Source organism: Doryrhamphus excisus, linkage group LG3 (genome assembly GCF_037039965.1).
Source record: "Doryrhamphus excisus strain RoL-2023G ecotype Guam linkage group LG3, RoL_Dexc_Guam_v1.1, whole genome shotgun sequence".
Classification (NCBI taxonomy): Eukaryota; Metazoa; Chordata; class Actinopteri; order Syngnathiformes; family Syngnathidae; genus Doryrhamphus; species Doryrhamphus excisus.
In genome coordinates, this window is record NC_136359.1 from 23,517,945 (window position 1) to 23,531,203 (window position 13,259).

General features: G+C 40.8%; 1 protein-coding gene across 4 annotated transcripts in view; it reads left to right on the plus strand.

The window, feature by feature from the left end:
* cux2b (cut-like homeobox 2b) overlaps positions 1-13,259 on the plus strand; it is a 157,345-nt gene that overhangs the window by 978 nt on the left and 143,108 nt on the right. Inside the window, exon 2 of one of the 4 annotated variants that reach the window (XM_058071248.2) lies at positions 553-631. The exons of 2 other annotated variants lie outside the window; for them this stretch is intronic. The gene's annotated coding sequence lies outside the window, so the exon portion shown is untranslated. Of the gene's footprint in view, positions 1-86; positions 109-552; positions 632-13,259 lie in introns of those variants that run through there. One more of the 4 variants, XM_058071247.2, reaches the window with a different exon arrangement.

Genomic DNA, 13,259 nt, shown 5'->3' on the forward strand with positions numbered 1-13,259 from the left:
ATTTTAAATTACCATTCCGCGTGTATTTATATTGGATTTGTACCCGCCTGGACCACACTGGGCACCATCAAAGTTGAATTGGTGTACTGCAATACAGTAAGAATTTGGGTTAGTATTTTTTTTTCTTTTTAAATGGCTGAAATGCTGCTTGGTCAGTATAAGGGTGGGGGATTTGGGGGTGGGGTTGATGGGTGTGTGTGTGTGTGTGTGGGGGGGGGTTGACTGTGTAATTGTATTCCCTGCTAATGTTTGTAAATCAGCCTCAACCGGCGCAAGGGCACCATGGCCGCCGTCTGACTGATGTTGTGCATCATGAAAAATGACAAGAGCTGGCAGCCGAAAAGCCCGACCGAGCAGGAACAATCACATCTGGTGTGTGTTGGTGTCGAGTGTTATTCCAGAGCTCCTGGCCACTGGACCGCTTTCCCCATCCTGGTCGGGATCAGAGAAGTGAGGGTGGCCGGTTGTTTGCCGGCTTCATCGTCGCCCCACTGAAAGGATAAACGATAAATATTTATGATGTGTACATGAGTCTTTTTTTTTTTTTTTCAGCCCCCCCATCAAATTGCCCTCCAGCAGCCTCTGAGCCATCAGGACACCCACCCGAGACATTAGAGTCGCTGCTAAAGATGTTAGTGTTTCCCATAATGTCCGTAAAAGTGTTACTTCCTGCTTGTGTTCCGTTGAATAACGCCATCTTATACCACGTATGTTAAAACCGAACCTTCTTTATATACTGTCACACAGAAAGGTACCGTTTAACAATATAAAAAAACAATGCTGAGTGGTTAGCGCGTACGCCACACAGGCTAGGAGACCTGAGTTCAATTCCACCCTCGGCTATCTCTGTGCGGAGTTTGCATGTTCTGCCCGTGCATGCGTGGGTTTTACTCCGGTTTTCCTCCCACATTCCAAAAACATGCTAGGTTAATTAGCGACTCCAAATTGTCCATAGGTATGAATGTGAGTGTGAATGGTTGTTTGTCTATATGTGCCCTGTGATTGGCTGATGACCACCAGTCCAGGGTGTACCCCGCCTCTCGCGTGAAGACAGCTGGGATAGGCTCCAGCACCCCCACCCCCCTGCGACACTCGTGAGGATAAGCGGTAGAAAATGAATGAATGAGTTCTCCTATTTTGTGTGGAAGTGGTAACTTTTTGGCTTCTTATTTTGTCTTTCCCCACCCTCGGCCATGTCTGTGTGGAGTTTGCATGTTCTCCCCGTGCATGCGTGGGTTTTCTCCGGGTACTCCGGTTTCCTCCCACATTCCAAAAACATGCTAGGTTAATTAGCGACTCCAAATTGTCCATAGGTATGAATGTGAGTGTGAATGGTTGTTTGTCTTTGTCTATGTGCCCTGTGATTGGCTGGCCATCAATTCAGGGTGTACCTCGCCTCTCGCACGAAGACAGCTGGGATAGGCTCCAGCACCCCCCGCGCGACCCTAAATAAAATAACACGGTGCTCAGGCCACACAGCTTGGAGATCCGAGTTCGATTCCACCCTGGGCTATCTCTGTGCGGAGTTTGCATGTTCTCCCCGTGCATGCGTGGGCTTTCTCCGGGTATTCCGGTTTCCTCCCACATTCCAAAAACATGCTAGGTTAATTAGCGACTCCAAATTGTCCATAGGTATGAATATGAGTGTGAATGGTTGTTTGTCTAGCTCCATCAAGGTTGACGGCACCTTTAAACCTCGATTCTGTGTAAATGTACTGTAGGGTCGCAACTAACGATTATTTTCTAAGTTGATTAATCTCGTTGTTTCAATTAAACAATTAGTTGGTTAGGCCCGTATGAAACAATCGGCTAGTGGCTTGGTTTGAGAAGATAGTCCTCGTCGACGATTAATTGAATATCAAAATAGTTGATAATTCATTGGCTAATCGATTAATCAGCGATTAATTGTTGCAGGTCTAATATACAGTGGCAGCTGTTTTAATGTGCATGAAGTCCACCTTCTTATTACTGACCTGCCAACGTGTACACATTTTTCTTACTCGGCAACACCGGTATTCATTTTGTTGCATTTCCGGTTTCTTCGGTTTCTTCGGGTTCGGTCTCGTAGCGATGTGGACTACGACGGCTCGTAGTACATTATTTCCTGCCTGTACACAACTCGTGCGCCTAATTCGATTTTCGACTGCCGTACCTTGAGAAACCGTCAGGTGTGCCGTGAGGAATTATCCAATATCACTTTTTATAATTAACATTTATTAGTCATCATTTGTAAATATTATGTCAATAGTATACATGGACCCAAATATTCCAATTGGATTTGGTTTATTTGCTCAAACGGAAAGAATTGAACAGGGATGGAATATTCCTTTAACCAATCCGATTGAGGTATCTTGTACCCGCTCAAACGGAAAGTTGTCAGACTGCGTTCTTCTTCTTCTTCTGTTGTTTATTGGCGGTTGGCAAGCAGCTTTAGTGTGCATTAGCGCCATCTGTGGAACAGAATCTAAACCCTTCTATACTTTATTCAGTATAGTGCAGTTTTATTAAAAAAGAAAATATATATCTATATAAAACATGTCATGAGTTTAATTATAAAATATTAGCAAGATTGAATTTGATCTTTTCCTGTTTAAATTGATCCCGGGTGCGTTCTTTCAGCGCATGCTCAGATATGACGTAACACGCAGATCCAGACGTTCTTCACTTTTAAAAATGGAGGCCAGCAATCGGCACTGGACTAAGCAAAGTTTGTTTTTGATTCAAACTAAATTCCAAGACTGGACAAAGGAAAAACTGGCAATACGGAGTTATTCCGACAAGTGAAAGAAAAACTCCAGGAAGTCGGTATCACGTGATGTTGATGTTTACGTTTTACTGGGCATGCCCTATTGACTATTCTGGTTGATTTTCACGGCGCATGTAGACAAGAGATCGGAATATTCCTTTTTATGGATACCATTGTTTCCCGAAAGGTCATTCGGAAAGAGAAAAAGTGGTGATGTAAAAACATGGCTACTGTGGAGTGTCTGTGGTGTAAAGACTGGCATAGCAATGTAATATTGGTCCGTGTGGCAACACCTACCTTGTTCCTCCCATAGACTTATTGATGCACGTGTGAGGTCGTGGTGACATTTTGGAACATTTTTGTGTAGTTAGTGGTGTGCCACAAGATTTTGTGCCGTGGCTTAAAAAAGGTTGAAAAACACTACCATAGTGCATCTCAGGGGCCATTTGTAGCCCTTATAGGTGTAAAAATCTCCAAACAATTGATATGCTATAACAGATTTGGTATTAGGAAGCTAATACAGTACGAGATCTACTTTATTTATCTTATTAAGTTCACACTTATTCCTTCTTAATATACGTCTTTGTGCAAAGTTGATTCTCAGTTTGAATGTATTTAATGATTACACGTGAGTCGGAGTACACGGTCTGCACTCTTCAGTGTTGGTGTGGCGAATGTGTGCGCCTCGGAGTTGACTAGGATGAATAATTCACCTGCAGGCTGATGAAAAGAGGGCACAGAGAGTGTAAAGCACTGAGGTGGAGTGACCTTGGTTTCCTGCTGGCTGCAGGTCACCCGGCCGTTGCCGTGGTAATCATTCACACCAGCCAGATGGCATTTCCATGGGTGGGCATGAAAAGGACGGGTCAGGGTCTGTCCTGCCAGGCCACTGCGGACTACCACCGGCCAGGACTGTACCTGGGGACTGGTGAGGGAGTCTTTTTTTTTTTGTAGATGACAGAATGTAGTTGATAATTAAGGATTTAAGTAAAATTAGCATTTTGTTTGGGCTGACTAGGAAAAGGTTATGCTCAAATGTTTGTTGTTGTTTCTAGTCATGTTGCAATTAGTGGTGGAAGAAAATATCGTTTCGGCGATATATCGCGATACTTCGTTCCATCGATATTAAAAAGTATGATATGGATATTTTTAGGCATTTATCATAGACTGTATATCAGGGGTCTCCAAACTCAATTTACCTGGGGGCCACTGGAGCTAGGGTCTGGGCGAGGCTGGGCCGCATCAGGTTTTCAAAAAAAAAAAAACAAAAAAAAAAACGCATTTATTAAAAACAGAAAAATTAATAAACTTTTCTTTGGTTCCGATTTTCTACAATAAAAGCTCTGATAAAACATTCCACTGTTCTCAAATATCTTAATTTTTATTTTTCTACACAAAATAAGATCAAGAATAAAGAAAATCAATCAATCAGTAATTAATAAAACAGCAAATAATTAAAAATTAAGAAACCACATATAGTTGGTGGGTAGACAAATTATTTTTTTTCAGATTAAAATGAACAAAGCATTATTAGAGCCCTGTAGACATGACAAAACACGACTATAGTCACATTTATACTCTTTTTATTTACAACATATTGCGCAACTGCAGGGTCTTGAGACACATGCTAACTCGCAAACTAGAGAGCTAGCGACCTAAACGGTAGCCTCCAAGTTATTTCCTTTAAACTTAAATAGCCAAAAACTTACCACTTCCACACGGATAGGGAGGATAACTATTAACAGTTATTTAACCTTTAACATGAACATTAATCAAACATAATAATTTTTTCTGGGTACATGATACCATACAGCATCCATATCAAACTTGCGCGGGGCGCACTAACATTAAACTTTCATATCAAGGCGGGGGGCCCTCAAACTAGTGTCCTGCGGGCCACATTTGGCCACTCCGGTTTCCTCTCACATTCCAAAAACATGCTAGGTTAATTAGCGACTCCAAATTGTCAATTAATGTGAGTGTGAATGGTTGTTTGTCTATATGTGCCCTGTGATTGGCTGGCGACCAGTCCGGGGTGTACCCCGCCTCTCATCTGAAGACAGCTGGGATAGGCTCCAGCACCCCCGCGATCCTCGTGAGGAAAAAGCGGTAGAAAATGAATGAATGAATGAAGATTGTGATACAGCATAACATATTGTTCTAATAGAATAAAAATGTAATAATTTTTAACTACAAGAAAAACAAAAAAAAAATCGCCTTGTTAACAGTATCGTGATATATCGTATCATGATCCTATTATCGTGATACGTATCGTATCGCCAGATTCCTGCCAATACACGCCCCTTTAGTTGCAACGCTGTGCTTATTTGGCAAAATTACCATTCCTTGACCCTGTTCCCACTCCTCGCCTCCATGAATTTAGGAGGCCGTGGTTTTTTTTTTTTTTTTTTTTTAGATCAGGAACAAAAAGCTTGTGATTGTACTACATTTCAGCATGACTCAGTTGCTCTGGTGTCAGCTCTAATCCACACACAGAGACAACAGTATTGCCAAACAGTGAAATTGCTTTGCAGCCCATGAGCCTGGATGGGCTGCCAGCCTCCTTTCTCTCTCCCAACCCCCCACCCCTCACCGTCATCACATGCACAGATTTACACCAACCTTCCAATTTCAAATCGGCTGTGAAAATTGCCGTCTGTCTGCCTTTTCATTCATGTTTTTTTTTTTTTTTTTTTTTAATATTTGTTTGCAGATATTGTTAATGTCACATGCGTCAGTGTAATCTCTTTGTCGCGGAGAGTAAGTCTGTCTGAGCGCCTCCAATCTTGCATTATTTATCATAATGACTGTATCGTTTCATTCAAAAGCTGAGCTGGCTTAAAAAGCTTCAAAGTTGCCCTTCGCCGCGGGTACCGTACGGTATCTGCTCATTATTCCGTCATTCACCACTTGTCTCGTGTTGGCCGTTCTTTCAAGCCGGTAGCAGATCCGGCGATGCGTTTAAATGCTTGGAGTCCTCATATGAACATTGACTGACTTCAGTTGGTGCCGCTTATGTTGTTGGCAACCCATCTATGTTGACAAACTCAACTCGTCCACAATGTTGTTATTACTAAAAAAAAAAGTGGCTTATGTAAACGTCGACGTACAATTTGAGATCCAAAGCGGTCATTTCCAATCAACAAATTTAAGCCTCTCAGATGTGAATATTTTTACATTTTACATTACATAGTCATCAATAAAATCTACTATTATCTTGTGTTTTGGGCTGCACGGCGGTCGAGTGGTTAGCGCGCAGACCTCACAGCTAGGAGACAAGGGTTCAATTCCACCCTCGACTATCTCGGTTAATTAGCGACTCCAAGTTGTCCAAATTGAAGACAGCTGGGATAGGCTCCAGCACCCCTTGTTGAGGATAAGAGGTAGAAAATGAATGAATGAATGAATATTTATAGAGCCCTCTAGACATGAAATAACACCCCTACAGTCATATTTCCATTCATATTACCCATTATAGTTGACTCTGTTGCTGTTTTGCCAGGTCTCACTGCTAGGAAACCCGAGTTTGATTCCCCGCTCGGGTATCTCTGTGTGGAGTTTGCATGTTCTCCCCGTGCATGCGTGGGTTTTCTCCGGGTACTCCGGTTTCCTCCCACATTCCAAAAACATGCTAGGTTAATTAGCCACTCCAAATTGTCCATAGGTATGAATGTGAGTGTGAATGGTTGTTTGTCTATATGTGCCCTGTGATTGGCTGGCCACCAGTCCAGGGTGTACCCCGCCTCTCACTCGAAGACAGCTGGGATAGGCTCCAGCACCCCCGTGACCCTTGTGAGGATAAGAAGTAGAAAATGAATGAATGAATGGTTTGGTCTAGGCTGTACAGCGGTCGAGTGGTTAGCGCGCAGACCTCACAGCTAGGAGACCAGGGTTCAATTCCACCCTCGGCCATCTCTGTGTGGAGTTTGCATGTTCTCCCCGTGCATGTGTGGGTTTTCTCCGGGTACTCCGGTTTCCTCCCACATTCCAAAAACATGCTAGGTTAATTAGCGACTCCAAATTGTCCGTAGGTATGAATGTGAGTGTGAATGGTTGTTTGTCTATATGTGCCCTGTGATTGGCTGGCCACCAGTCCAGGCTGGGATAGGCTCCAGCATGCCTCGTGAGGAAAAGCGGTAGAAAATGAATGAATGAATGAATGAATGAAACAATAAAATAACACGGCGCTCAGGCCACACAGCTTGGAGACCCGAGTTCGATTCCACCCTCGGCCATGCACGGGGAGAACATGCAAACTCCACACAGAGATGGCAGAGAGTGGAATTGAACTCAGGTCTTTTAGCTGTGAGCTCTGTGCAGTAACCACTCGACCGAGAGTGGAATTGAACTCAGGTCTTTTAGCTGTGAGCTCTGTGCAGTAACCACTCGACCACCGTGCAGCCCTGAAATGAGCAAATATAAGATAAGAAAACAAATAAAGGAAAACCATGTCAACAAACCATCATTAGTAGAAAAAACCTTCATTACCGTTCATGTCTTTGGGTAAAATCACAAATGTGTAGGCAGTGGCTTTTTTTCTGTTTGGGTTATTTCATCAACCACAGATGTCGACATCAATAATCCACTGTGATATACTATGAACACATCCACTGTACTATCTTGCATCCTTTAGGTTACCCCCATTGTCCTTTAACATTAGCAATAAAGATGGAAGGAAGAGGAGTTGTCTACAACCATCTGGGTCAAATTGAGACGTGAAATCCCGAATCCTTAACCCTGGTATATAAGACGCAGCGAACATTCGAGCGTGAGAGGAGAGAAACAGACTTTAGCATTAAGCTGTTTAACCTCACTGTGTAGCATTAGTGGTAGAGACTTCAAAGCGGATGCTCGAGCGCTGGAAGAGGAATGACAAATGGGTTTAGCGAGGGCTACGGTGAGCATTCTCACATGGAGACTAGGCCTGTCATTAATGTCAGCTTAATCACTTTGACCTTCCTTCAAGTAGATTTCCATACCTATCCAATCATTTTAGCTGTGCTTGTGCTCCTTTGCCTTCACACTTCTGCTTCCGCGTGGGGTTTTTTTTTTTGATAAGCTCTGCCGGGGATGACGTTATTGTCTGTACCGTCATGCATGTGACATTTGGAAGAAGTCTCTAATGTTGCACGCATTTCAAATGTGAAGACGATAACGCGTATAAAGTGTCGAGAACTGTAGGTTTGCAGAAGTAGATTTTTCTCTTTGTTTTTAATATCTAAAATCCTTATGGGTGTGGTTTGCTTTTGTTGTTTTGCTTTTGCTTTCTACAATAATAATAATAATAATAATCACTCATTTATTATGGTTAACTGGTTTCAGTTTGGGGCTGCACGGTGGTCGAGAGATATGTCGACCAACTCATCTCGTCCACAATGTTCATATTACTACAAAAAAGGTGGCTTATGTCAACGTCGACGTACAATTTGAGATCCAAAGCGGCAAATTTAAGCATCGTCAGACTTCAGCCTCTCAGATGTGAATATTTTTACATTTTACATTACAATTTCATCAATAAAATCTAGTATTATCTTGTGTTTTGAGGGGAAAAAAAAAAGATTTTAATAAGGTACATTTGGTTTGGTCTAGGCTGCACAGTGGTCGAGTGGTTAGCGCGCAGACCTCACAGCTAGGAGGCTACCAGGGTTCAATCCAACCCTCGGACATCTCTGTGTGGAGTTTACATGTTCTCCCCCGTGCATGCGTGGGTTTTCTCCGGGTACTCCGGTTTCCTCCCACATTCCAAAAAAAAACATGCTAGGTTAATTAGCGACTCCAAATTGTCCAAATTGAAGACAGCTGGGATAGGCTCCAGCACCTCCGCGACCCTTGTTGAGGATAAGCGGTAGAAAATGAACGAATGAATGAATATTTATAGAGCCCTATAGACATGAAATAACACCCCTACAGTCATCTTTCCATTTATATTACCCATTATAGTTGACTGCTGCTGTTTTGCCAGGTCTCACTGCTAGGAAACCTGAGTTTGATTCCCCGCTCGGGCATCTCTGTATGGAGTTTGCATGTTCTCCCCCCGTGCATGCGTAGGTTTTGTCCGGGTACTCCGGTTTCCTCCCACATTTCCAAAAACATGCTAGGTTAATTAGCGACTCCAAATTGTCCATAGGTATGAATGTGAGTGTGAATGGTTGTTTGTCTATATGTGCCCTGTGATTGGCTGATGACCACCAGTCCAGGGTGTACCCTGCCTCTCGCTCGAAGACAGCTGGGATAGGCTCCAGCATCCCCCGCGACCCTTGTGAGGAAAAGCAGTAGAAAATGAATGAATGAATGAATAATGATAATAAAACGGCAAATAATAAAAACTTAAGAAACCACATATAGTTGGTGGGTAGACAAATGATTTTTTTCAGATTAAAATGAACAAAGCATTATTAGAGCCCTGTAGACATGACAAAACACGACTATAGTCACATTTATACTCTTTTTATTTACAACATATTGCGCAACTGCAGGGTCTTGAGACACATGCTAACTCGCAAACTAGAGAGCTAGCCACCTAAACGGTAGCCTTCAAGTTATTTCCTTTAAACTTAAATAGCCAAAAACTTACCACTTCCACACGGATAGGGAGGATAACTATTAACAGTTATTTAACCTTTAACATGAACAGGGGGCCTCAAACTAGTGTCCTGCGGGCCACATTTGGCCCGCGGGCCGCGTGTTTGAGACCCCTGCATAATGTCTTTTAAACACTATTCCATGATAGCGACAAGGCTGCAAATATATTATACATGTTATGTAAACATCTTGTGACGGCGAAGATTCATCCATCACCATAATCACTGTAAAGACAGTAATACACTGCCATGTTTTTTTTTAAATATATATTTTACTTAATGTAGCAATTATGCTTGAAAATGCAAAAGTTAGGTAAAAAAGTAAAATTGCTTAAATATGCATAATTTTGACTAATAACAGGTTCTATAAAAGATGATTACGTAATATCTTTTTGAGAAACCATTATAGAGTTAGCATTGTGAGTGCACTTAGGGCTAATATGTAATCAGCGTACTAATATTTAGTTGGACGTCTTTTTGAACTTGGACTGTTGCAACCTACTGTATGTTCTCAAAGGACTGCTCCATATTTCATTTTTTTATTACATCGGCATCTACTCGTGTCGACCTCAGTAGACGAGTTCTATTGTATTAAAAACAGACAAAAATCTGTGATTCATACCTTGAAAATTCTACCTGAATGCATCATTGACTCATTTAATATTGCATAGTCGGCATGCTCTCACATTGCATATAATTGATTTTGATGATGTGCTTTTGGATGGCGTGCTATTTTAATGTCTTCCCCAGTGTCTCCAAGCAGTAGATGTATTTTTTATTTTTTTTTTTCCAGCTCAAGCGCACCCTTGGTAGATGATGGGGGGGCTTCACAACAAGAGATGGCTGTTTAAATTTTTTTTTTTTTTTTTTTATAGCAGTGTTCTGCTATCCTGAGGCTGAAGCAATTGCTCTGCTGGAGTAAATAACCAGCTTTAACAAAACTTAAGGGACACATTAGTCTGCGGGAGGACGACTTTGTAGTGGTAGGTTAGCCTCGTCTTCAGGCGGGGGCGGGGGGGGGGCGATCAGCAGAGAGGTAATGGCTCATCGGCATGAGTATAAAGCTGTGGCCTCTCTCCCTGTTGACAGACGCCCCCCCCCCCCCCCCCCCCGTCCCTTCCCCTCTGCCCAGCTAGTTCATATCGAGCTGTGTTTCTCCACCGCGGCCTTGGCTTTATTTGTTTTTGCCATCTGACGCCACTGCACACATATCGAGCACGGCTCCTTTCTTGTTCATATCACAGTTTCACCAAGACCCCCCCCCCCCTCGCCCCTTTATCATCATGTCGCTTTGTCGCTTTTTTGTTTTCTTGGTTTAAGAAACGGGGTGCTGTATGTGAAGAGCTTGCAACCAAAAGGCGCTAAATCCAATTTTCACTAAGTTGCATGTTTTTCATGAGTTTAATAGACCTCTGTCATGTGTATCCAAATCACATATTTTGGTCTTGAAATCATTTTTAAAAATATGAAAAAACGTGATATGAAATTTATGCTTTCAACCAAAAGGCGCTATTTCCATTTCAGATTTCAACCAAAAGGAGCGAAATCCCTTTCTTTATTCTTTATTCTGATTGGCCCAAGTTTCCCATCTATTGATAATCTGACCAATCAGAGAGAAGAATACAATTGGCACTGCACATACAGAAAGCCAGTATCAGTGCGCATCCTGTTTTGTTTGTGTACATTAAGTACACGTATGATAGTTACAGTATGTTATGCAATTCAGGAGAACACAAATTGTGTTTTTACAGTATTCTGTAACATGGAAGTTTTTTTTACGCCATAAAAGGCGTGTCTCTACCTTGACACCGCCAACTTGTACTAAAAAACGAGTTTGTAATGAGATGATTTTTGTCACTGTCACCTTCACGGTGCAGTCAAATATGAGCACTGCGTTTAATAAATTTTTTATGAATTTAATTAATAATTATTATTTTGTATTGTATGTTGAGAATGGCTTCTGTGTTGTAATTATTTTATTAGCATAGCACATTAAAGCACCTTACATTCTTTGACAACAATGCCATTGAAGAAGTTAAAGGTGACTTCAAATTTATTTCAGCCAAAAGGCGCTAAATCCATCATTTCAGCCAAAAGGCGCTAAATCCATCATTTCAGCCAAAAGGCGCTAAATCCGAAAAAAAAATTAAAATATATATATAAAATACATGGTGTGTGCAGGATTTTTATAGCATGCATTTTTATGACCTATATTGATAGCTCTTTCATTTGCAATATAGACTTATATATCACTGATTTTCTCGAAATCAGTCAAAATGGATTTAGCGCCTTTTGGTTGCAAGCTCTTCATGTGTTGTATAATATCTCTTGTCATGTAGCACATGATAGCACGGTGTGACGGGTGCTCCCGGGCCCGGCGCACTCATGAGATCAATGCTTCTCTAACCCGCTGCAGTTGTCTTCGGGGACCTTCGGTTGCTCTCATTATGTGCTGTGTTTACCAGGAACGGTGGCAGCCATTTGTAGAGGACAAGGTTCCACGGTGGCCCTTTTGAGTATAGCGCATGTGTTACACAAAATTAGACGGAAGGTGTGCAGTAGCAAAAAACTGATGGATGGGTCTGATTGTGTAAGCCAGCCAGTCAGTTGTTTTCCATCGCCTGCACAGCTAATTACTCTCTTATTCATTCCCAACAATGTGAGGGTAAAGAATAAATCTGAGTGGTGCACCCGTGCCGCTTCACCAGTAGTAGTGTTAGACCGGGGGCCCTAAAGCGAGCGAGTGCCTTCATGAGGTACAGTTTATCATTTTTAATGGAGAGGAAGAGGAAGTAAAGACGTGAAGCTGGGCTTTGTGATTTATATGGCGTTTCATTCGGGGGGGGGGGGGGGGGGGGACAAAAGAGCAAGTCTACAATATCTCTTCCTTGTTCTTACAGCTGGTTTGGAGTCGCTCCCACTCAAATGCTAGCTTGTCTTCATTCTTGGCTCGTATTCTCCAAAACACACCTTTCCTCAGTCCAAGAACCTCCAGGGAATAACCCAATGGGAGAATTAGGAGCTGATAGATGCATTGTACAGGAAGGGGAAGCATTTATATTGGGGGTGTAATACTGGGGTGTCCAAAGTGTGGCCCATGGCTGATTTTTTTATTTTTATTTTTATTTTTTTTAAATGTATTTTTATTTTTTTTAAATGCATTTTTATTATTTTTAAATGTATTTTTATTTTTATTTTTATTTTTATTTTTATTTTTATTTTTATTTTTATTTTTATTTTTATTTTTATTTTTATTTTTATTTTTATTTTTATTTTTATTTTTATTTTTATTTTTATTTTTATTTTTATTAAATTGAAAGAATACAAAAAAACAAAAATAATAAAAAATCAGCAACAACTTCACAAGAATAAAGTCAAAATATTAGGAAAGAAAGACACATAACGTGAAAGTTTAAATTTATGATAATAACATAATATGAATTAAAATAACCGTTATTTTAGTCATATTTACAAAAAGATACTTCACAAGAATAGCTAAAAATTTTGGAAAATGTAAAAAAACAAAAACAGCACAAATAAGTAGTAATTTTAATTTTAGTAGTAACCAGTAATTTTATGAGAATAAAGTCAAAACATAAAGAGAAAAAAAGTCAAATATAAACTTGAATTGGGGAAAAAAATCATTTTTATAGCATAGAGAAAATATTGACCATTTAATATAATTTTTTAAAAGTAAAGAAAAATATCTTTTTTTGTCATAATATGAGAAACAAAACAAAATAAAGTAAAACGTTGTATTATGGGAATAAAGTAAGGGGCCCTTTGAAACATGTTGTGCATTAAAGATGCTAAAAACAATCAAATGTAGGTCAATATAGTATTTCCCACAGGTCTGCAACCTATCTGAGGTGCGGGGTGGTAGATGATGTCATTTGCATAGTTTAGTGTTTCTATAATAATCTATATTACAA